At 42.6% G+C, this 26,648-nt stretch overlaps 1 protein-coding gene across 5 annotated transcripts in view; it reads right to left on the minus strand.

Annotated features, from left to right (window-relative positions):
- The window catches only part of LOC138186964 (zinc finger protein castor homolog 1), a 162,608-nt gene that overhangs the window by 112,999 nt on the left and 22,961 nt on the right, over nucleotides 1-26,648 (minus strand). For 3 of the 5 annotated variants that reach the window (XM_069127322.1, XM_069127320.1, XM_069127323.1), the window contains exon 1: nucleotides 7,209-8,591. The exons of the other annotated variants lie outside the window; for them this stretch is intronic. The gene's annotated coding sequence lies outside the window, so the exon portion shown is untranslated. Of the gene's footprint in view, nucleotides 1-7,208; nucleotides 8,592-26,648 lie in introns of those variants that run through there. 5 annotated transcript variants of the gene reach the window in all.

A 26,648-nucleotide genomic window follows, 5' to 3' on the forward strand; every position in this document is an offset into this window, starting at 1 on the left:
TTAAGGAAAACGATGCATGGATAATGACTTTTTTTTACTTATTTTGTTTTGCGTTTGAAGGTCAGCGTTTTGAATAATCTATACGGAATGTTGTTCGTTCTTTTTAGAGAAACTGAAGCAACATAATCTGTAAGCGAGAATAAAAGGGTTTGATGTGAACGCCTTACTATCGAGTTAGAAGGGAACGTAGAAGAAAACGAGGTTGAATTATGTCCGTGATAGTGAATTTGATATTTCAAATTACGAAAGATTGATTATGATATAAGTAAAACGGCAGTAACCAAACGGAAAATTAATGCAACGAATAAAGAAATTCAAGTGCCGATAATCAGAAAATTTATTAAAAAATTCGCAACGTAATGTATCAGCTTCTGAAATAAGAATTTAAGTACTGTAAAGAATCACCGACTACCTACTTACTAAATTAGACAAATTTAGAGAATTAAAACGACATTAGAAATATCGTAAAGCAGAGTGGAATTGGGAAAATTGGATTCCTGTACGATTATGAAAATTTATGGTAAAAACACTATTAGACGATTAGTAGATGAGAAAAAAGGGGAAAAGAGAAAAACTAATAAGTAATGAGACTTACATTCTCGATAAAATTACAACAACGTTTCTTATCTATATTTATAAGGCAGGTATTACTGAATTCTCGCTTCGACGATAATTGAAAAGCTGTTGAATTAGCTATTAATTCCTACGGTCTAATTTATGCGTAAGGAGCCATAACTATTCATAGAGAGCGCGGCGATATTCCATTACAGTCTGACAGAAAACTACAATCCGTATTCTCTGGTTTCGACTCGCTTTTTTTCCTCTTCTCCTCATCGTTCTACCTCTCATTCTCTTTCCAATATTACACGCGTGTGTTTTACTCGCGTAAATTTACATATACGCGTTGTAACAATCATCGAACGCAACGTGGAACAAACGAAACACGAATCGAAAAGGAAATCCTTTCGCTCGTTGAATTAATCGTTTCAAACGCCCACGAGCAAGCGTCACCTATTTATCAAAAATCACAAATACTCCGTTTATCTCAATCTTAATTTATAAAATTGCAATTCACAAATTGACTCATTAAGAACCAACGTCGCATTAATTCAACGTGTCATTTGCAATTTTATTGTTTCCCGCCACTCTGATTATATAAAAGAATTCCAAGGATTTCTTCAATACTCTTTTCGTTAACATTCTTTCCACTTAGATTCTACGATTTTACGATGTCTAAATTGCCCGGTTCCTAATGTGGTAGCCGCCAAAACTTTCCAAAACACGCGTACCATCATAAACAGGGTTCCGCTTAATGTTAGAAACACCAGATTAATCAAACTGAATGATTTGTAATTTTTCGCCGAAATTTCATTCATTTTGGAGCGACGCATTTTCAAAGGTTCGGTCGGATTTTCCTAAAGTAGAAGCTTTCTCCCACACGTTGCACCTTAGTTTTTTTCATACATATTTTATAGCTTATTCGTTCGTAGTTGAAGCGTTAACGTCAGATTTTTCAGATCCGTTACGAAACAGAAACGGGAATATTCATGGACGAGACGTCGACAACGTCAAGCAAGATTTGCATCAAAGACGTACGCCACGCTCGTAAATCCTCTTCTCGGCACACACGGCTCGCTCTCGATGGATCTGTGCCTCGGCCTAAGTCACCTAATAGAGTATCCAGCGGTGGCGGCGTGGAAAACGACGAATACGAAATCGATAGAGTGTGTTCTCTCTCGGTGCGACAAAGCAACACGAGATCCTCGTGTTCAGCATCGCGGCGAGGATGCACGAAGAAGAATAGACGCGACGCCGGCACATGTGGCCGTCATTAGTCATTCGAAATTCTTCTGTCTTCGCTTTTTAATTCGTGCATCGAGATCGCCGCGGTTTCACGGCCGCGTCGAAGCACGGCCCGAGGGTAAGAGAAGAAGAATACGGCCGGGCAGAGCGAAGCACACGCGTAACGACAAAGACAACAGAAAGGCAATGGGAAGAGAAGAAGAAGAAGAAGAAGAAGAAATGGGAGAATGGTTGTAAAGGGAGGTGAAGAAGTGCACATTCGGACTGGAAGGTTCGAAGGGAGGGGGGAATGAGAGAAAATCACGCGTGGTTCGTCATAAGAGGAATTCCTTTAGCGATACTGGGCCCTCCATCTCCTCGTCTTCTTCTTCTTCTTCTTCTTCTTCTTCTTCCTCTTCTTCTTCCTCCCTTATCCCGCCTGTTTCGTCCCTCCCGTCCCTTCTGGCCCACAGACCCCGTGCTTTTTTACTGGTTTATGGGATTTTTTTCACGCGGACCGCCGAGTCGTACATCAGAGAAGGCTGACTGAGGTCTTTCTCTCGTTTGGATGCCCCCTCTTTCTCTTTTGCACCGCGTGTACGCGCGTTCCATCGCCTCCTTTCTTTCTTTCTTTCTTGTTCGCGTTCGTTTTCTCTTCCATTCTTTTCTTTACTGTTTCTCTGTCTGTCTGTCTGTCTGTCTGTCTCTCTTTCTCCGTTGATCGTGGTTGAAGGGTCGTGTGCGTGTTGCCATGAGCGAGAAGGAAAGAGGAGACGAACAATAAAAAAGAGCAAATGCCAGCCGCCATAAAAACAACTGAAAGTATTAAAAACTTTAGGCCTTTTACTGCCGAGCTGCCTTCCCGAGGAAGGTACAGTCGGACGTATACGAACGACCCGCCTCGAGAACGCTCTCTCTGATGCCTTCTGATCTTCCCTTCGTTCCCCCCACGCTTTGTCGATCGATGGTAATTGAATAATTGTTCGGGAACTTCCGATCAAACACACCCGAGGGCCGTTGCTATAACTTTCTGTATCTCACCATCTCTCAATATTTTCATCGTTACCGGTTCACGCTTGTAGAAGTTTATATTTCTGACGATCAGAAATATAATTATTTCTGGCTAATTCCGTTCAACAGATGTCGTAGTCTATAGTCTCGTTAAACGATAGTCGATTTGTCGTAAATAAATAAACGAATAAGTCACAGGAATGAAAGAAGCTAGAGAACAACGGTTTCCACTGACACGTACGGCGAAAGGGATTCGGAAGCAAGAAGATTATATTGTAACATGCCCGTGCGAAAACCAGGCCGCTTAATTCGATTTTATAGATTAGGCAAGAAGTTTCGCCGGTCCAATTTACCAAACACGCAATCCGGCACACGTAGCCCGTTTCTTTGAGGATCTAAAGGGGCCAGAACTGTCGAGAATTCGAGCGATTCGGAACGCGTTAGACCAAGAAGAATTCATTTCCACGCGAAACCCGATCTATCGGCCGATTCTTCTTATCTTTTCTTCTTGCCGCGAGGGCACACGCGAACAACAATTCGTGACCCGACAAAACCGTGAAACGGAGGGAAAAAGAGCGTTCGCCTGGGTGGCGGATAGTGGCGAATATGGAGAGAAAGAGAGAGAGAGAGAGACGAGGTATGGCGGGTAGGAGCAGAAAGAACGAATGACGGGGGATGGAGGCTGCGCCTCGTAAAATTATCGTACTTTAATAAAACGTGTCGTGCAAAACGCGAGGATAACGAGAAAATATAGGGTTCGAAAGACTCGTGAAATTTATAGAGCGATCGCCAGGTCCGCGAGCAAGATGAACGAAAGAAGAGAGGGCGAGAAAGAGAGAAAGTCACATTTTGGGATGGTCAGGCCGGGTTTAGTTCGGAGGCACAATAAGATGCCGAATAAATCAACGGAAATACCGTGAGTATCGAGCTCGCAAGTCGATGTTTTACGATCGAACGTGATCGTCGAGCCTTGAATCCACCATCGAGACCAGAAAAAAAGCTTGGAAACAAGTTTTACAGTTTCCCCATTTCCTCGCTCGTGATACGCGTACAACACGAATGGGATGTTCTCCCATCCTCTCCACGTCGACTCCTCTTTACCGCAGTCATCGATTTCAATAAATATTTCATCACATATTCCGCGAACGATTACAGATTCATTAGATTATTTTTACCGACGTCCGAATGAAACGTGCATCGTCGTGTAAAATCGGTTTACATGTTGTCATGTAAAATAGGTTAATAAACGTGCTAATAGAGGATCCTTCTTCTGTGTCGAAGATCGTTTTCTTTTTTTCTTTTTACAAGGTCTTCTCTCTCCGTGTACCTGCTCTATTATTTTTAAGTGATTCATAAACTGCAGTTACTTGAAAATGATTTGCTTCTACCATTTCTTATCGTCTTTCTCTTTGATAGAACCATCATTGATTCGTCGATAATTCCAAACATTAAACGTGGAAACTGTCTCTCTAAACGGGGAAAAAACGTATGGAAAAGCCCGGTTATTCGGTGGAAACTTTTTAATCGTTGCGCGAGACCAGATACTTTTTAAGTCTAATAAGGAAAAGTACTCCTATACTATCTTTCCTCGGCAAATCTTTCCTAATTTCTAAATCACTTAACTCGCCGATAATATCAAACACGAAAACCATTTTTATTCGTCGCGTCAGGCTAATCCCTTTTTAAAGCGAATAAAAAAAACATAGCAACACTAGAAACTTCAGCTTGATGAAACTTTCTCAACCTCCAAATCATCCGACCTGTCAATAACCCCAACGAAAGCCTCGAACTTTCAAAGCATCCTTTAAACGAAATAAAAAGAAAGAAAAGAAAAGAAAAGAAATACTCGAAACGAAGAAACGAAGAAGAGGAAAGGAAAAGCACCTACTTAAATCCCGATCACTGGATGGAAATTTTTAATCACGGCCTGAGATCAGCTAATTCAAACAGCGCTAATTTGCGCGGGCAAATTACGCGGGACCGGCGGCGATAACTAAACAACGGTGCGAGAAAAGGATAAGAAGAAGGAAGCGGATCGCAGCGGAGGCAGAAACGGGAGACGGTAGCGCGACATAGTGGAGTACGACGTTCGTGATTCTCTAATCTCTGCAAACCATCCCCCAACCTCTTCGCCGGTTCGGAGTGGAGGAGGCAAGAGTCTTTGGGTGCCCCTGGAGGGCACCTCGGCTACGTTGTACCGCACTGAGAGGGCCGCGGCAGCAGTAAATCTCGCGGACAAACAATCATAATTTTCGAAGAGCTAACAAAAAGCAAGAGACTCTTTAAAGGGAGCCGATGCCAGGCAACATGAAATGCGGCCGCCTCCGCGCCTCCAATTGTTTCGAGGTTTTCTTTCCTCCCCTCTTTCGCCAAAGCCACCGCAACCTCCTCGCCCTCTTTTTCTCTCCTCGTCCTTTCCTCCTTTCCACCAGATTCGCATCCGCGTGTATCAACAAGTGTGCACTCTTCCCTCGTTGATTTCTTCATTCCTTTATCTAGAGTCTTTCTTGCCAATTGTCTTTTTACACCGATCTCTCCCTTCGCGGTTTCTTACGCGTCTCTTTTTTCTTTTTTCTTTTTTTCCTCTCTTTTCTTCCTACGGCCTGTTTACTTTAGAACGTGTCGGTAGATCGATCCTAAATGGCTATATCGCGAGAGGTTTTGTCGGTTTAAAGGGTAATAAGAAAGATTCCTTCGAGAAGAGTCGCGGGCCTAATTTGGCGCAGCGATCGGACGAGCAGCTGCTTCTTGCGATTTACTTTAGGAATTCGCGGGGTGGATTGTACGTATTTCGAGGCTGAAAAAGGAAGAAGGTTCGCGCAAAACCTTCAACTCGCACGCCGGTTTTTAGTCTCTTTACAGAGGAGAGTTTCGAGCGAAAGAGCGGAAAAAAGATCATAATTCAACCTTGATGTTCTCCTCCGATTCTTCTCCGCGTTTGTATCTCTTCTGTTTTAAATATTTCCTTCGTAAAGAGCGTGCAATACACGAAAGGCGAGAAACACTAAAAGCAAACGTATAGAAACTATATATACATACAGTATCTGATTATATCTACTGAAATAGAGAATTCATTTCGATCGTATGGGTCATCATTCAAAATCATAATAATTCAAATCATAATAATCACAGAGCACTAGAAAAGAACACTAGATATTTCGGCATACGACCAACATGCTTGTCATCCATCGTGAATCGAAACGAAGAAGATACGTCACGCTAATCCTTCTAATATTTCCAGCAAACATTTCACCATAGATATACATATGGTTTCACTTACCAAATCGATCGCAGCTACGCGAGAACAGAAACGAACGATAAACCCGCGAGGCCAACGTAAACGAGATCGAATCCGATAAGTGTAAGGGGAAAATTTCCAAACGACACTGCATGGAACATGAAAACACCACCTGTTCCAAGACTCTTTGTTCTTTTTTCTTTCTCTCGAGACGGCAAATTACAAGCCTCATTTTCAACGTCTCAGCAGTGGTTGAAAAGAAAAGAGGAAGAAAAAAAAAAGCGAAGGAAATATATAAGGCGGGATGGTTAATTCTCGGTGTGCACACCTTTATCGAACACGAAGGAGGAAGTTCTGAAAACGAACAGGGGCAGTGCTTATCGAGGGCCGTGATTCTGATTACAGGCTCTCGGGACGAAGAAATCGTCAGGCATGGTTCGCCATAAAAATTCACCCCCGGCCAACCCCCGGCTCCGATATCGTGTTTCTTTCCGTGGTTGGTTTCTTAAAATCCCGCTAAGATAGCATCGTCGCGTGAAATCAGTCAGCGTTTCTCAGTTATTTCCACCCGGCTAGATCGTGAGCAGCGCTAATTTTCCGCTCTAACCGAACGCGATATTCTCTTACTGGTAATTACGTGTATCTGTGCAGGTCGAGAGGATTCACGCCATTCGACAGCCATGTAACATGTGCGTTTTTAGAATATAATCCTGAGAGTCGGATGAGCTCGGTCTCGCGCGAAAGAATATTCTCGTAGTCGGGTGTCAGCCGCGAAATTTTTCCTTCTGCTACGAAAGAACAATGCGTCCATGCTAAATCCGGCCTGTAAAATGCGCACCTCTCAAAATCCGAGACTAAGTGGCTGCCAACTACTTTACAGCCCTCCCCTGCAATAACCCATCACTTCCCTGACATAATTCAAATACTTTGTTACTGCAGGCGCGCGGCAATGTTCACTCGCTCGTATAAATTATAAATAAACCTGCTCCGCGACCCGTTTTAATGGCTTTCCCGAAACTCAGCAACGGAACATTCTGCTCGCTAACGATATTTCTACTAGACGGAGGCAGACTTGCCATATTTCCGCGCCTTTTTGCTTTTTTTTCCTAAAGCGCGAGATTATTCTCGACGATTCTTCTAAGGTCTAGTTAGAGGGTAAGACTCTTCAGGTATTTACCTCGACTTCTCTCTCTTTCTCTCTCTCTCTATTTCTCCCTTTCTCAACGAGTATCTCCGTTTCCTCCGCTTCTTGTCTCTCGTTTGGTGAACATAGTAGCGCTGTCCCGGCGATGAGATCCCGGAATTCGATGAAAGGTGGATGGGTCTGACGATAGTCGTTGGTCGTAACTTCCTTACGTCGATTTTCCTACACGAAGAGGGAAACTTCACCCGATCGCGTGTCGTCGCCGTGTCTCATCACTCACTCGTATAGTACGGTGGTTCTGTCTAAAGTTTCGTGTGGCGGAGTGTATCACTTTGGCATCGCGTTAACACCGATCAGTTCGAACCGACTGAGGTTGCGAGCCAGGTATCGATCACCAAGCTTGTCTCCGGTAATCTATTCCCTCGAGTCACACTGGTCACGAAAAACTTGTCACATCGATCGTATATTTGCACACCGTCCACGAAGAGAAAAAAAGCACTGGCCCTGTTGTTTTTTCTTTCTCTTTTTCCCCCAACAAGTTGCACTGTCATCCGATGGACATCCACGAAACGGATCACTTAATTCGACGCAACACGAACGACGACTCCGGCGACCCTTCGACGACGCCGTGGAACCGGAAGTCCCCGGTACCAGCGCGAATTCACGAAGAGAAGTCGAGAATTGGCGGCGCGCGATGATGCCACTGTCCTCTCTTCCCTAGCTCGGCTCTCTCTACTCACGCCCGAGGGGGTGGGGAGAGGGTTTGTTTGCCAACTGGTGGTGGCAATGGTCCGCAGAGGGTGGGGTATGCGCGCGTCCACCGGACGAAACGAGCGAGATCACGATAAGACGCAGAAACGTACGAGGGGGAAAACGTTTCGCGTCGAAAGCAGCGCGTTCAAACAACTCGAAACGATGGAAAAACGTCCTCCACCTTACCGGCGATTCTTCTGGGGGGTTGATCGCGACGTATCCGCGGGTTCTCCACCCGTGAAACTCGCTACCCGGTGTGCCTTCCACTCTACACCGCGGAACACTCCACTCCGGCTGCTTGGTGGGGGAGGCTTAGGTTGACCAGAAGAAGAAGTGGGGGTGTTCCGTGGCTTCCGTCCGGAGGAGGCGGTCTGGTTCCGTGTGTCTAGCTGTCCACTGACCGGGCTGATAGGCCAAGGCGATCCTGACTCCGACTCGATCCGAGGGAGAAGGAAAAAAAAAAGGAAACGTTGGCACGATCCCGCGAGACCGCGCGCGGTCCGCTGCTAAACCGACGGTTCAACCCCCGTTTTTCACGGGGTTATTAGAACGACGTCGGACGATCCGTGGTCGAGAGAGAACGCGTGAGAACGTAGAGGCGTCCGAAGCAGAGAGAGAATCTTTCACCGAGCCCAGAACGTAAAACAAGCGAGTGCGCGTGGCTCGGCTGGCGCGAGATGACTGAACCCCTCCGAAGGGTAAGAGAGAGACAGAGTGGAGGGGAGCGGTGCCACTTCTCTGCCCCTTCCTTCGCCGCTTAGGAACGAACGCTGCGGTTCGTTGTCCCCACCAAAGCTGTCCTGGAACGATGCCCCACCCCGTCAGACGGAACGACACGTCGGGTTCTCCCCGCCTCCGCCGTCGTTCCACCTCGCCTCTGACACCCTCTCCGCGTCCCGGTTCCCAACCCAGACAGCTCGCGTTCTCCCCACGCGGTTTTCTGTCTTTTCTGTCTCGCTCGCACCCGAACCAACGGACTGCGATGTTCGCCGCGCCGCTGACTGAACCGGAGCCTACCGAGAGAGAACCGCGGATACACGCACTCCGCGAGGCTAAACGAGGGAAGAAAAGAGAAGGAAGCGTGTGTGCCACCGCCGCCACGCACACAAACCGCTCCTACGAAGTTCTTCTGCTCTTCGTCTACTGTCGTGGCACTCGTCCACCGGCTGGCGAGCGGCGTGCTGCGCCCCGGGGCGGCTTTCGATGCGTCGTCCACGTGCTTCTTCTTATCGCGGACTCACCCTCGAGTCCGTGCGAGTGGAGGGGGTTTGTGGGTGGGCCCAGAAATAGGCTCGATATTACGAGAAACACGTTTGTGTTCTTTGGAATTCGCAGAAGCAAAAGTAAACTGATTTATTGTTAGATTCTGAATTATAAGGAAAATTACGATCGTCTAGGGAGAAAGTAGAAGGACAGTGGAACCACGTATAACAATATCCGGACTGATCGGAGGGAAAGTGGTTTGAATAACCCGACGGTTTCAATAATAGCACTTTATCAGTTTGAATAATGGCAGCTGATATTCGGAAAATTGAAACTGACCAGACGTTTCTGTATCGTGTTCGACTGTTCTTTCTTTGGCATATGGAATTTATTCATGATGCCCAACAAATGATTACGTATGTCCGTTATAGGAACGTTCGTTTAACTACGCCTGGTCTCAGTTTAGATAATACAGACTCGGTTACGTGTTTGTATATCGTAACCTACCGTATACACACGGAGTTCCTTCTTGGAATTTCTAGGAGAATAACCAAGCTAATGTTTTCCAATTTAGTCCATGTATAATTATAACATTAAAAGAAAAAAAAAAACATCGCAATCGTTCCCTCATCTGATTTCGAAAAGCAAAAGTTAGAATTCCAACATCTAACGCGCAGGCCCCCGATACCTCCCGATGTATCTCTAAACAAATATTTAATAAAGAAAACAAAGAACGAAGGGGTCGAAGAACGATCTCTCACTCCGACACATAATAACCAAATATTTTTCGAAATTCGTGTCGGGGGTTGGAAATATCCACGCGCGATACGGCGAAGTCAACTTGCACCCCGCGCAGAATCGCCAGGGTGCTGTGTCGGCCAATGACGTCACGCAAGCTCTTCAACAACCCTCCGTTAGACCCTCCCACATTTTACTAGCTGAAACGGGGCGCCGGTGTCATCGTCATTGCTTATCGGCGATTCGTTTCACAGGGGTGACGATTATCCCGCTCTCTTCTCAGCTAGTTGTTAATTGAGACAGAGAACACTTAGAAAAACGCATAGTTTCTTCTCACTCGGGAAAATTAGGAAGTGGCTCCTTATCGATCGATACTCTAATCTCTCTACCGTTATCTATTCCTACGTTCCTTGTCCCTTTTTCGCATACATGTGATCAATATGGCATAGATAAACAGCGTAGATAGACTTTTCGAATTTTAATGTTCAAGTTGTGTAATATTTCCAGTAATTAAATCTGGCTTATTGTCAAATTTCCTATCATTTTCGCGGGCCACCTTGGAATGATCTAGGTGATTTATTTCACCAAGAAAAACGAAACGACATCTCTTCGCTTATCCGACGCCGCAACTTAGAAACTACGATTTGAATTTTAAAAGTCTGGACCATTGTAGAAATCATTAGAAAACAAAATTCCGCAAAGCACGAATGGGCGATTCACTGTACAAGTGAAACGACGAAATCTTCCTCGGTATCTGATCGCTCGAACATGGAAATCGGAAAATTGCAGCTTTCCATGATTTAAATAAGACTCCGAACGAATTGTTAGCAGCTAATCGATGTTACAAAGAAAAGTATGAGTATGGCGTAAACTTAAAAATCGAAATTGATATCTTGAAGGTTTCAACGCTTAAAAATATAATTACAAGATGAAATTCGAAAAAATGTGAATAAATCTGCGAGTTTGGTGGGACAGAGGGGACAGGAGAAATAAAATTCTAAAGGATCAAAAGCGCGGACCCTACAGCGAGTCGTTAGTTTGTTATTCCATGCAAAGAAGCATTCTCCCGTTTTCCATAGTTACAGTGGTGGAAACAAAAGAGCGGCAGGGCGCAGGCTCGCCCTTCAAAGGGAAGCTACGAGAGCAGGGGTAAGCTCTTGTCCAATAATGTTGAGAGTTTCGCCACCCTCCGACCAACGTGGAACCTCCCCCTTTTTTCGCCGCGAGCCCCGTATGGACGAGCTTTGATTCTTGTAAAGGTTCAATCGTAAACATAATGGAGTAACAATGTGCCGAATTAACTGGCGCTGGATGAAACAAAAGCGGGAACGAACGATTAAAAACGATCCGGAGCCAGTGTTCCCAGGAGCCGGCTGGCTTTTCTTTTCGTATTCGGTACAACCGACCATTCACGGGTCCCTTCCAACTTTTAGATTGACATTTCCGAGCCTATTTACATCGTGCGGGTAGTTTATAGCACGGATTAAAGATAATTAAAGCTGAAAAGAGTCATAAGCGAAAATAGGACTCATTCATGTACCCACGCGGTCATGTGAACGTTCTTCCTTTTCGATTCATCGGTGGTTCGACATCCTCGTTCGTCACGATTACTTCGCCAATCTCTTACGTTGATATTTCTTGATGTCGTGCTTCGATCGCTGAGCTTTATCGTCAGCCGTGGTCGCGATGTGTATGAAAACAAAGAATCTGAACATGCTCCTTGAGAACTACGATCAGATGGTTCGGTTCCTTTTTAACGGCTGTTTGAGTAATTACGTTCTTTGTGTTATGATTCTCTATTGTTGAAAGATAGTATATTATGTTTGAGAAAAATACAAAAGAATTGTTATCGGTACCTGTAAAGTTTCGTCCCGATTTTGAGTCAAAATTTTGCTCAAGAAAGAAGATTTCTGTTTGTCGATACAAAGATGTGGATTGAAACATAGAAATTGGAAGAGTCGATTACTATAATTTGTAATACCTTGACGAATATAAAATATTCAATGTTCATAAATGTATGATTTATATTTATTATTCTTCAATTTAGAGTACTGAAACTAACATATGAAGCAAGGAGTTAATTCCTTTGCGAAGAATATTCAATTTCGTACCTACGATAATTTCAAATTCCAACACTAAATTTATATAATTTTCGTTTAATTTAAATAGAAAAAGATAGGGTTCATCCTAACACATGTCAGAGGAGCCTGAAAAAATGCAGGTAAAACGCAGCTGACGTATACTAAACACGAATTACAATTTCGCTTAGTAACTGTAACGGTAACGCAAATTCGAGACGATGAAACGAAGAAATCAGGAAATTAATTTCGTTTCATCTTGGCTGGTGGCGTCACCTGCGCTCCGAGGGATTCCTACTTAATTCCAGGGTTGTTTTTCACCCCTTCGAAAGGTCAGGTAGTCGATGTTTCGTGGAAACTAGAATGTGGGAAAAAGGAGTCGCGGCCCGTTAGGTTCCGCTGGCGAAAGGGTTGCTGCGTAACCCTTTGGAAATGGGTCAGGATACCGGTCCCTGATCGTTTCCTTAAAGACCCGTTTAGCCTCGTCATATAAAATATCGTGTTTCTTCAAATCAAGATTTACCTGTCGGTTAATGCACTTACATTATCGGTGCGGGTATATGCATCGTTTAACTAAAAAAAAACGCTTGATTTATTTGATCGACCATTCAATGATATATTTGATAATGGTACCAGAAGAAGAAAGATCGAGCGTTAGTGTGTCATTTAATACTTTGTCGATCGATAGGAAAAATTTTCTCATTTCGAAATAATTTCTTATCTTACTTATATATCTTTATTTTTTCATATAAATATAACATATAAATTTGGGGAGATTTTTGAAATTTGTAATCGTAATACACGGTCCAAAACGTATTAGCATAGCATTATATTTACCATGGCATTTACGTACTAATCAGTCAGCTCCAAATGTATTAAATTTCGTATCGTTTAACGATATTCCTTTTGTAGCCACTGTATGTACGTCTTGCTTACTTTGTAACCCTGTTGACAGACTTTAAAATTCCGAGTCACAGTTTTTTCCTTCCTAACGCGGAAACCTTCTCGTTAGCTTTACCGAAGGGTTTCGAATATCCGGAAAGAAGGGGTTTGTACCGTTTCGATGTTCATGTGAGAAAACCATTAGCCGAGAAAGAACCTTTAAATAACGGGCTACCGGATTCAGCCGCCGTTGCCCGGAGGGATGGATCGAGAGAAAAAAAGAAATATCGGTACTTTTGATTCCAGGTAGTCGGAATTTGATAGAAATGTCTTTTCACGTTAAAGAATAAAAAGAAAGGCAGAAAGACATTAGCGCGTAGCTGAAAATGTCTCGAGAAATCAATAGAAATTTGGACATATTTTCTTCCCTCTTACTATGTTTATTGTAAAGTAATGCAACAAATTTTTCAAAAGTATTATTCTTAATGATTTTTTACTTTTATAAAAGTTTCCCATAAAATGCTTTTTCACGAGATTAGTATTGGCTTTCAGTGAGATAGAAATATGACTATATTATCCCTGTTTATATTTATCTTATCATTTTATTGTAATCATTCGCGTGTAGCATATCGTCAAACATAAACGTCAAAGATCCAGTTCTAGTTCTAGTTAGTTGCAGTATTAAAACTGGTTGTAGAAGATGAAGTAGAAACCAATTTAGAAGCTCGTCGTATTGAACGTCCCTCGACCAACGTTTGATTTCGCGAATCTTCCTCAGGCGTACGTGGTCTGACGCTTTGTTGGTCTACAGATGGTTTTCCACGAAGACAATTAATCTATTAACTAGATAATCACTTCTCCGATCTTTATCGTTCAGGGCAGACGAACGTTCGTGGCACGCGAAGCGACGAAAGTTCCTACAAGAAAAAGTTTCGGAAAATGTCTACTCGATGAAGTTTCCTTAATCGACGAGAAGTAAATTAGGCAAAGAACGAGAAAGAAGAAAGGAACGCCATGCAGTGACAGCTGAAGGATGCTCGACTCTGAAAAGGAAAATAGAGGGTTCCAGTCGGTGGAAAAAGGGTGAGAAGAATTTAGACGCGGAAACGACAGGGTGGCGAGCCGTGGAAGAAAATAAAAAAAAGAGAAGGATGCAGCAACCCTTTCCTCTTTCCTGGCTGTCGCACGGAACCACGGAAACCACCTTGGAAATTCTATTCTAAAAATACCGTAGCTACGCGGTTTCTCCGCTTTTTTCGACCCGCTCTTTCTCTTCGACCCGCTTTTTTGTCTTTCCACCCCTCCGTGGAGATGAGCACCGGCCATATGGTCCGCGAGGGAGAGATAAAAAATTCATATTTTCACCGCTCGAAGGGCCGAGCTACGATATTTTTAAACTTTGTGCCGCGCCGACTGAGAACATTCAACTTTCCTTCGCGCCTGCCATTTTCGTGGAGAATTTCTCTTATGCACTTTTACGACCTTTTTGTTGAAAAAATTCCGTCACGGTGGCTATTCGTATGCGGAATATTTTTATGCTTAGTACGTGGCAGTTATACGTGAAGAAGGAGAATATTCCTGCCAGTATCGAAGAAAATCAGAATTCAAACAAATTTTACAACATCGAAGAAAATCAAAATCTGAACCGAACCTCTTCCGACTATCAAAGAACGTCGTCAAAGTCCGAACAGATCTTTCAACATCGCAGGTAATCGTCAGAATTTGAACGAACCTTCTTCTACTTATCACAGAACGTCATCGGAATCCAAACAAATGTTGCAACATTGAAAAAAGTCGTCGATCATTCTTCACCTATGGAAGTACAGCGTCAGAATCCAAACAAATCTTCCAACATCGAAGAAACTCATCGGTATCTACACAAATCGATATCCAACCTCAGACGCTAATAACTGTACCGCATACGTTCATGCATTTATTGGAAACGTAAAAGCGTACAGAATGTACATAATATTCAAGAATACGTAGAATATCCAAAAGTTCGTTCTAATATTTAGAAACGGAATATAAATTCCACTTTTATAGTTACACTCGTGAAAATATGAAATTACCTAAAAAATTTAAAAGATCTAAATATTTGTATTCCAATTTTGCTCGTTTCATCGATCGAAACGAACTCCTACTATTTTGGAAGAACGTTTAACATAAAATTAAAAGGGAAAATCACGCGTACCAATGACAGTTTTCCCGCGTTTTAGAAACTTCTCGACGCCAGAATCGTACGATTACGTTGAAAACGACCGAAAGAGCGTGGCAGGGTTAAAAAAAGGTCGTTCGTGCCGACTAGACTGGATGAATCGCGTCTGGATGTTCGATCGGCTGTGTGCGCGCGCGTGTCGTCGTCGTCGTCGTCGTCGTATCTACGAGCGTTGTACTTGAAGGCAATGCATTGAGCAGCGCGTACATACTCGTCCGACATGGAATGTGGTCCGGTTGCCGAGCGTGCGCACGCGGCCCGCCGTGCTATACTTCCCGTTTTTTATTGCCCCGTAATGCATTAGCCATAATAGCCGTACGCACTTAATGGACTGTAGCCTCGTTACAGTATGCCACGTCGTGGGTGGATACGCTGCCTGACCGCTTCTCTCAGCCCGCTCCTTTCTGCCCGCGGTACGCGCTCGCGTCTCCGATACGGATTTCCACAGACCGGTTGCCCCCTTCGCTTCCGCGGATTTCGTGTTCACGGAAACGCGCTTCTACAGCGGGCCGCCTGCCTTTTCACCCACTACGGTGCACCGATTTCTTCCATTTTTCCTACCACGCTCGATCTACTACTTTGTACGGGATACGATTCGTGAGTATGTTCGATGGAATGCGTTGCTGGTGTTCCTTGATACTGGCTGAAGTATATATGGCGCAGTTGAACAGATTTAGCGAGCTCGGTGCAACTGATACGGCGGACACAGGGAATTGAGAAAATGCAAGTGATGAAGCTGAGATAGGGCATCCTGAGCAGACGATACAGGGATATGGTGTCATAGAGGAATACAGGCATATCGATAATATGAATTATCGACTAAGGGGAGGGAATTGTAGGAATCTATCGGGCGTCGCTAATTTCTGTGTCCCGATATTACGCTCGTTTCAAGAAGAAGATTCTCAACGTTTCGGAAATATCTTTATCCACGGAATTCAGAATCTTTACGTATCTTTAGGTTTAATTAATTATCTTCGGTGATAATAGAATAATATAATTGCGTGGAAATTGACTCCAACAGATAGTTGTTTCGTCTAAATTAAAATCATCTAGGCCCATCATTCTTTGCTACTCGGAGGAGAGCGCAAATTCGTCGAGTCAGCGATTTGATTGAAAAATAACGGTTGATACTTTTAGAGAAACTGTTGCGTAAAATTGAAATAAACGTTTATTGACGTGGACAGTGAATAGGGAGCAGTCGAGAAATATATCCTCTTCTCTTGTTCTTGCTATATATATATATCTATTCTTCTCTGCTATACAGCGGCTCTAGAGTATTCCTAGAATAAAGTCGCCATCAATTTCATGAGAATTACGATGTGGACCATGAGTTTATTGGAATTTAACGAAACACCGGTGAAGTATGTGATAGTAAGTACATTGAATGGCATAGTAATGAAAGCTGTGAATGGAGGGTGCTGGTATGGTATAAGCGACAAAAGGAATAGAGTAGATTATAACGAGTAGAGAATGCAGATCAAAGGGAGCAGATAAAACGCAAAGAGAGCAGAATGAACACGTGTATGTACCATAGTCGCAGAGTTTCTAAGATGGCCAGAGGCTTCTTTTCGAAGTTTATTTGTGTACCGCGAGTGGTAATGAATAAATACATTCCTGTCTTGGTACATTGTCATTATTGTTCCGTTTTATGCGCTCTACGCCAACTGGCAGAGTTCCCTCCCGCCACAATGGCATCTAACTCTCTGCCATGGCCAGCGTGCAGCTAAAGTGTACGCGATGCCATCACGGTTAGCAAAAATAGTTTACGTTCGTGCAATCCGGGGAAGCAATACAGCACAACCCGTTCCGAACAACCCATTACCTACACGTTATCCTCTATTATTCGCGAAAAAGAATCATTCCTGTTAAAATCGAGAGAATAGTACTCTCGAGGCCAGTCATGATCCTATCAGTCGATAATCACGTTCATAGTAAACAATATTCCTAGTCCCGCTCTTACTACCAGATTGTTTCTCGTAGTCTATCGACTACCATGTATGAGATACGCCAGAAGAGGATATTGGCAATCTTAGGTTGGCGTGGAAAACCAATATTCCCGGAGACGGCACAGACTTCCAAGCAAATTTCTAGTTGCACTTGTAACAAAATTAATAAGGCTGATTCTTGCCTCATTAATTCGAAATTAAGCCTGCTTTCGTTCATTTTTCAGTCAACAAAATATCTCAAGTTGGAAGAAAATATAGAAGCATTCTTCTCGTTTAAATTGTAAATCACGTTAAACAACATAACGAAGCGTGAAAATACCGTAGCAGGATTAATGTTACAGACATCGATAATAAAACATCGAACGTTGCTCATGACGCAAACAGTGTAAAATCGCGATTCTAATCGATATTGCCGCTTATTTGCAATTTCAACGATTCTACGTAAATTCTGGCAACGAGATCATTGGCGATAAGCTTGGATAGAGCTGAATAAGGTAAATACTCGAATGTAACTGTACAACGGAAGGAAAGTTAAAGTTTAAGTATCGTGGAGGGACGCAGAGCAGCCGGAGTTTGTTACTCTCTTCACGGGTGGAAGATATTCAGAAGTCTCGGCCGCTTTAGAGGCCTGGCGCGAGCGCGTGTGCGGCACAGAGAGCAATCGCTAGGACTGGTTTTCAATATGACTCACGCGTGTAACACCGTTCGATCGTGTATTGGTGTGCTCGTATATCAAAACCAGTAGGCACCCCCGACATTGCACGATCAAATACGCCGTTGTCCGCCGGTGTATTCGTACGTGGCGAACGTTAAACTCCTTGTGTGCGTGCGCCTTTACGCTGGCGTGTACGCACGGGTTCGCTGCCTCTCCACAAACGGCGTGTCTCCGATTTTTCCAGACTGGCCTTAAGTCTAAGTCGTTCTATTTAAGCGAGCGCATGGAATTAAGTAACAAGCCGCTGTCTTTCAGCGCCACGTCCGTCTCCTTTCTCTCGCTCTGCTATGCAAAATCGTTCCATCTTTCTTCTCGCCTCCCTCTTACGTGTACTACACGTATTATAGCTACGTTAAGCAAGCCGAAGCTAACGTCAAACCCGACGGCGGTATGCTCGCACACGCAGAAAACGCACGTCTACGGTCGGTGGTTCGCGACCGATCGCTTTCCTACCAATTATCTTCGATCTCCTTTTCTTCGAAGCCTCTCCGCGCGCGCGTTCCGCTCCGCGCGCTCGAGAAACCGTGAACTCCCTCGAACGGCCGGATTCGTCGAGTACATGAATCACGTTTAATCCACGAGAGACCGGGCTTTTCTGCCTTGGATATCGCTTCGGTATTACGGGACGGCCGACTATATGCACGAACCGCGAATATTCAACCTCATTATGCGTCTTATATTTCTTCCTACCGCGACGTTTCTTAATCGAGAAATTAAGCTGATTGTCATGGTGTTTACGCTCGTGCAAATAAAATATACTTAGGATAATTGGAATTCGTATCTCTCGATGTGTATAATATACTCGTAGCCGTGTAAATAACGACGCGCGGAAATAGATTGGAAATGAAATCACTTCTCACTTCTTTCAACTCATTTAAATGCTTCTTTTTATAGCACGTAATAAATATACCGACGTTTGATTGTTATACGGAAGGAGAATGCGGATGTTTAGACTAATTCGCGTCTTTATGAACGTAACTAGAGAAATATATCTCGCACGAAGATTTCTTTTGTCTACTAAGTATCATAATCGATGCTTTTGTTACTGCGTCCGCGTTACGTTATTGTTTTTACACGTTTAAAATTCCCGCAACTGCGAGCAAGTTAGAAATGACTGGCATCGGATATCCGCTATCTGGGAACGCGTGATCGGCGCGAAAATATTTTACATAGTAGGTCGAATCTGACGATCCTGTTGTAATGGTTCGCAGGATGAATCCTCGGACAGGATTCTCAAGTTCAGCTTTTCTTCTCGTTTTCTTTCGATCGTATCTCGATCGTCGCGTCTCTTCGCAAAAATTGTCGAGATGTGTCTAACGTTTTAACGTTTCAACGTTATCACATCGTATCGTCGTACGTCCACGATATTCGTTATCGATGAAAACGACTTTGCGAACAACGTAACTTACTGAACATATCTCAACGAACACATGCGAGTGTGTGAATAAACTCGGTAACGTAATTTTCCGAACGAAATAATAATAATTAGTTAGTTGAAATCTTATTTTTATTCGCGGCCAAGTATTTCCATCAACGATTAACAAAACACGATTGTTGTTACGATTATACAAAATTTCACCGATTTTGTAAAACATCTCCTAAATCTATAACAAGAGCACTTTAAAAACCCACTAATAGCAATAGCACGCTGACAGTTAACACATTCGCATGACGTCATCGATGGTCATCATAGTGTTAATGATGCACGTATTTCGAACGTAAAGTCACGTTAAAGAGTTGTCAGTGGAGGTACACGGTGAACAAGGCAACACGAAAACAGGATTCGACGCTATATTTGTCTAGGCTCCGATTCCCCCACAAAGCGAGGGGAAGGGATAATTATTTTCTCGTTCGAGCTAGGAGAAAGAGAACAGAGGAATGGAGGAAAGCTGTGTTAGATTTGACGGGGGAACTTCCAAGCTAATTAGAACCTCTGTTGCCTTTGCGACTACCAAGCCTTAAAAGAGTGACCATGCTCGTGGTTGGAAAAAGCGACCGAAATTCAAGATTTTTGCCCCGCAGTCACGGACACCGTTAGAAGCGTTCTTGGATCGCGGATTTAGATCCGTTTTTTGCGATCGTTAGCCACCGCGGCCTTCCACGTTCTGTCGCGGCGAAGGAGAACTCGATTATTAATTTAATTTCTAGATCCCGTTCAGAAAATTCCATTCTTTCGTCTCTGTTCCAGTATACAGTATGCCAAATAGATCGCGATGAATGATAACCGCGTGCTTGCCGTATCGCTTCAAATGAAAATAAAATGACAGGTTCGAGTAGGATACATTTAGAAATCGATTGGGACTAACAGATTTCTGCTTTGCGTATCTACAGACAATCTTTGCGAATCTAACAAACTTCCAAATCTCAAGTTCCAGTTAACTCGTTGCACGCGGAAAACGATTTAATACTTCCCTTTATCAGCCCGATAATTGAGAATTGTATTTATGAGAACAGACTTGCGATTGCTTGTTTATGATCGAGAAAGATTAGTTTCTCTTTATTTGCGTATCTACTCTTTCATGTATCGAACTGTAGCATAAATTCATCCCGCTTTTATGTTAATTGTACAAACGAAGCAAAACGAGGCGAATATATGTCATGACACATGATCAATTTTATATAAAAATCATCCGTCTAATTATAGCTTTTATACGTACATTGGTCAAGTCCGGCTAGTTCGCCTAGTACTCCAAAAATTCGATACTATAAAAACGAAGTGTGCCATCTAACGAAAAAACTTCGTTACGGATAGCTTAAGAAGTCACTGCGAATCTGAAAGTACCGATCGCTGGAAAATAGGTCAAGGATTGCGCAGAATGTCGAAGGAAGTCTATCGGATGGCACTCTCGGAAACGTTCTTTCTATGAATGCGTGGGCTACAAAAGGTACCCCGAAGAAATGAGCGTAACCTCGTCGGTATGCAAGTATTATGTGTCTGATGGAAACGGGATATCCCCGACCTGACTCGGCAAACAATCGATACCAGAGCAACGGCGTCGATACTCGAGCGTACTTACTCTGTGCTCGTACATTCACGCACAACTCCACTTTCACGCGAGTACATGCGGTGAAAATTCAGCCTAGCCCAATCGCGTACTAAACTAATTCCCATGGCCACCATCCTCGTGCAACGTCATAGTTCAAACATCGAGCACGATCATAATTAACGATAATATACACTTAGCGTCTTTTGCGTACGATAGAACTGCGTTTCTTTGAACTTCTTGCAGGACAAATGCTTTGTACAACGATCGTAGTTTGCATAATATCGTGGATCTTCCTCGCTGTTATTTCTCGCTCGGATGGGTAAATTCGACCAGCAAAAGTCGAGTAAATTGGCAATTAATCAAAAATTTGTTGTAATAAATGGAGCTGCACCGTAGTATCCTTTTGAAGGTGGAAAGTTTACGCCGTCCAGACGGCAAGAAGTTGGAGGGTTGGCGATTTCGCAAGACGATAAATCCGCGAGCAAGAGCGAACGATAAAAGCCACGGCACGCGTTCGCCAAAGTGTCCGCGTTTTATTACGATCCATCGAACAAGAGAGGTCGGTTAATCGCGATTTTCGAAATTAATTGCCTCGTAACGTTTGTTTCCCGAAAGGCACATAAAACCGTTGGCTGGTGCGCGTCGACGGGCCTCGAATATAAATTACGCGTTCCTTGAAACACTTGTACTTTCCTGTCCCTTTGGCCACGTCCGTGCTTCCCTTCGGGAACACACGTGTACCTGCCACCAATAACATCCACGAGTACGATCCTCTGGCCCTCGAGAAAAAGTACCCCTCTCCTTTGCCCTTGTCGTTACCCTCCCACGTGATTTACACAGACGAATTTATAGTCTTATTCGGCGGGGAGCATCGTTACAGTCTGCTTCAAAGTTTCCTCTTCTGTTCACGATGCTATGTATACACCGTGACCCTAAATCGTGCGGTACAAGCGAAGTTCGAAACGAAAGAAGATTGAAGAACGATGAAAATGAGAAAGTTGGTCGAGTATACGCGAATTAGATTCCTAGCCAGGCAGAGGTAGACAGGCAATCGAAAAGGTTCAAGAATTAACTGAGCAAACTTTTCAATTTGACTTCGAGCGTAAAAGTATTATTCCACTTTCCTTTTTTTTTTTATTTTTGTTGATTTATTTTTCGTGCGCGGCATAATCTCCATCCAATTATCTATTCTTGGCCAGCCGAGAATTAGTTAAACTCGCTTTTAGAGCCTATGTTGATGAGAATTTTTTACTTCCCGCGGCGAGCTCTACAAGCTTTTCAAGTTTCAGCCTCTCTTTTTTTAACACCCTGTATGTTCCCCTTGTGCTACACTCGGCTTTCGCCAACCAACTCGATAATTAATAATCCTGGGACGTTTATCCTCTCGCAAAAGAGGTACAGAGTATGCTATTTAATCGTTGTTTCGTTTTACAAGAACAGCTGCTAGACAGATCCGAAGCATGCTGATTCCATCGAATTTAATAAGAAGGAAGACAATGATAGGCAATGAAAGCAGCAACACTTCTACACAGATTAGTCGACTATCGAGTCAAGGATCTCTTGACCTATATCACGCCTATCCTCAAGGTTTTCACTGTCTAAATGCGATAAGTTCGCAATAAAGATCACATAGAAGGGAGATAAAGGTAGTCTGTACGGATACCGGTATGATGATATACAGGATACAGTAATGATCGATAGTACTTCTTTCTAGCAGCATATGGACAACGGAACTCTATTTATCTGGATCTATCGAGGGACAAATAGTTCGCTGATTTTATCTTTCCACTATCTATCCATCCTTTATGTAACAATTATTATTCTAGACATTTTTTAAAAAATCGAACAACGTTTACGTTTCTGATGAAATTGAGAAATTCGCGAAAATCGATTTAATTAGTTAAAAGGGAGAAAATCTTTGAAATTCAAATAATAATAAACGACGTTTCATCGTGATTAGACGATAAAATTGTTTTGCCTGAAAGGGAGGCTAGGATCACGAATTTTTATTAATTTCTACTAGTACAAAAGAGCAAGTCCTTCGATCTTGTCAATTTCCAAGGCTCGCGACAGCCTCGCCGACGAAACGATCCCATACGTCAGTCAGAGGCCTTCTAAGCAAACCGGTACACCCTGTGTAGCAAGCGTCTACACGACAACACAACAACACCACAAATCACACTAGCGAACAATAAAATACCAGTAGCTCACACCCACCACGTGTCTCTCTGCCTACATCGGCGCGGAGAACCGTATCTCTGTCTTACTCCCGTTCCCTTCTTCTCTCTTCCTTCTCGCTCACATCATCGGCTTCTTTTCTCTCTACCTTTCTCTAGAAATTCCTTCCCGTTTTTAAATTCCCGGAATCGCGTGCTCGCCCATTCACAGCCACGAGTACGACGACGAGAGGAGGGAGGTGAACGAGGGGAAACGGCAGGAGGATGAATCGAGGAACGTTCGATGGCCAGCACCGGTCGCTGAGTAAACGACACCGGGGCATTTAATTGGCAAGTCGAGGAAACAACGACAAAATTAAAATGCAACGTCCGACACTCCTCGACATCGTTCGTCGAATATTTTCACGCTTTTCCTCGTTTTCCCGACGAATTTCGGCAATCGGAATTTTGATGGAAATCAGAAGTTGCGAATGACCAACGACTACTTTTCAAGATCGACTAGCGGAACGATTGGACAATTACTTTGGAGTTTGAGTAGCGTGAAATAATGTGCGAAAGTCAAGTGAGCGTAATATTTTGATAAAGAGGATTTGATTAAAGAAATTTGTACGTCGTTTCGTCGAAGTAGGAAACGAAATGCTTTACACAAAGGCTCATTGTGCATAAATATATTCGGAACAAAGACACGAAAAGAATTTTTGATATCTAAGGGAATAACAATATATTGTAATAGCGTGGATTTTGTTAAGCTTCAAAAAGAAATGGTATTATTTTGAACGATTGAAACCGCCAGAGACATATCCGATTTAATAATGATCAAGCGTAATTAAGAAACTACCATCAATTTTACACAGTTTCGATTCCATTCAGAATCACACCATTCGAGTACCAGATATATATTTTTCCATCGTTTTCATAATCAAAAAAAAAAAAAAAAAAAAAAGAATAGAAAATATTGCCGCAATATGAAAATATTAAAAATATTGGGGCACTCTCATACTGAAAGTACGAAAATAAAACAATAACACGTCCTTGGCTGGACGTATCCGATTTCTAACTATTCGATATCGAAATATCCTTTCTACTCGTAAAGCGTCGCTCAAAGTGAAAGGTCGAGAAAAATCGACTTATCTCTCGTAATCTTCGATTACTAATTTATTAGAAACGCGGATGATTCGAGAGTTTTGCACGGGGCCTCAGCGAGTTTCTCATTTTAGACGGTAGGAAGAAACGCGAAGCTAAGCGTGAAACAGCCAATATTTCACGGTTTACGTGCACATTGTGCGCAATGTGTTAAACAGCCGGCTAATAAGTTGAAACGAGACCCGGTGGGCTTTGTCGCGGCCAGGTAACGTTGCATTAAAAGCTTGCCTTATAGTTGCATTCCGTTTGTCATGAACTTTCACATTCAACGACACGTTTTCGCATCGTAATCGTTATTCCCGTTCCAGGCTGGAATTCGTCGATCGCCAGGCCTTTTGCTCCTTCTTCCGATAATCACGCTTTCTACTCGCGTCGCTTCGTCAATTAAGATTGTTTAACGTTACTGATGATGTACCTCCTCGATGTGCCTTTACCTTCCCTCTCAGCCCGCGTATCGTTCCATTCTTCGATCGAAGCAACCGAGACACTCGCAGATATTGCCTGCGCAAGCAGCCAAAATACCATTTTCTGACGATTCAATGATTCGACGCAACGACACGATGCAATGAGTCGTCCGATTCATCCAATGAAAGCCACGGTATTCGAGCTTCATTAGAAGATTGTTGTCATTGTTGGCATTTTTTCAAATTCCATCGAGATCGTTTATTTGATAACAAAACGGAAGATCGTATCGATGTTAATCCTCTATAATGGCACTTGATTTCCATTGCAAGATTATTGTCGGTAATTGAACAAGCTCTCATTGCATGAAGCTTCTTTTTAATTTCATCGAGGTCGTTTATTCGATTTCTAACTAGATCAGACCGACGTGAACCGTTTATACGTTTGCGGTGCTCGATCCTGATTGCAAGATTATTACAGATACAGATCATTATCGGTAAAAAGTTATACTTTAGGATTTTAGCAGAGTCTAGAATTTGTCGATATTTCAACGAGACTGTTTTTAATCTTCAGATGGAAAATCATGTATTTTTATAAATCCTCTACAATAATTTTATATACATATTTACGAGTTAAACGAAGTCTAGGATATAAGCACATTTTATCTTAGATTGTTCCGCAAATATAATCCTTAAATCTTCAAGCCAATTGAACATTTCCTTCGTCCTGATTTCAATAAATCAATTTTGACATCAGCCAAGTAATATTATTGAAAAATCTCATTAGCCGAGAATTTTTCCTACTAACAGCTTTTTTGAGTATGGAAAACTCTACTGTACTAAATTAAAATTTTCTCTCAATTTTCCTATAAACTTCCCAAACAACCCGAAACAGATTGCATCCGAAAAGAAGCCAGTTCTTTCGCGTCTCAACGAGATACGCGTGACCGACCTTTTACTGGCCAACACTCTCCTTATCACACGGATCCCTCGCAATTTCCTTTGGCTACCCACAGGCACTGGCTACTCTTGCGATTAATGTCCGCTACGATATCGATAATCGATAGCGGCGAGTACGATTTATGACTGAGAAATTTCGAACGTCCGAGGTTTTGGACAAATAGGTTCAACTTTTTCCTCGTCACCATAAATTTTAACCGTGGAATGAATGGAAAGTTCCCCTTGGTGCTCTTCTTCCTTCTTCTTTTTTTTCCTTTGCTTTCAGAGCGTTTTTTTGAGAGGCAGAAAATTGGGCGAGAAGTGGGTCGTTCGTTTTTTCTTCGTCTAGTGGTGGCCACTTTTGGGGCGAAGTGGATGAACCAGGGAAATTGGGGAACTGGATAATGTATCCGTTCGTGGGATGAATGACTTGTTTTCTCAAAGTGTGAACCGGGACTCTGATGCTCTTTTCACCAAGTACCTATCCATTACAAATAGCCGAATCGCTCCAAACTTTTTGTAGAAAATCTCTTTTAAAATTCTTCTGTTAATTCTTGGGTGAACAAATTTTTGTTCGGTATATTTTTCATAAGATAGTTTAGTATATAAAAATGTAGTAAAGATCGATAATAGAATCAATTAACTAAACAAAAAGCAATTTATCCTTCGATAAACAAAGGCACTTTTAACATTCTAAAAATTGTTTTAATATAAATATCGATAATGATTATTTCCTGGCTTTCCCCAAAGAAATGTTTAATTCTCGTTGGGTCATAGTTGTCTATAATGACTACAGTTGGTTGAATTAAACTAAATTAGAAGTTCTAAAATTAAGTGATCTAATCTTTAATTCTTATCAACCCCAATGCGTTAAAAATAAAAAGTATTTGGAATTTATCTATGTGTATAATAGACAAGAAAACCGTATCTATATTGAAACTAAAGATGTAATGATTTATGTTTTGCACCTATGTGACGTGAGTGCCTTGTTAAATACTACAAGTCATTTTTCTCAGATCCATCACATTGGACCAGATACGCCTATTCGAATTAAAACACGACGGAATGATTCAGTGATGCTCATTAAGAATTAAGAAACGTTTAAAAATTAAGAGAACACGTTCGAACAAAGAATAAGAAAAAAAATGCAGCATAGTAAATTGCGACATAGAAAATCTCAAATTATATGCAATAATTATATCTTATCATACAATTTTACAGAATAAATTTCAAAGAATCCGAAAGAAATAAGATTATGATATTCCAAGCTAGAACCTTCGGCTTCTTCTATGCAAA

The sequence above is a fragment of the Bombus flavifrons genome, chromosome 14, assembly GCF_040668555.2.
Source record: "Bombus flavifrons isolate JBK064 chromosome 14, iyBomFlav1_principal, whole genome shotgun sequence".
Taxonomy (NCBI): Eukaryota; Metazoa; Arthropoda; class Insecta; order Hymenoptera; family Apidae; genus Bombus; species Bombus flavifrons.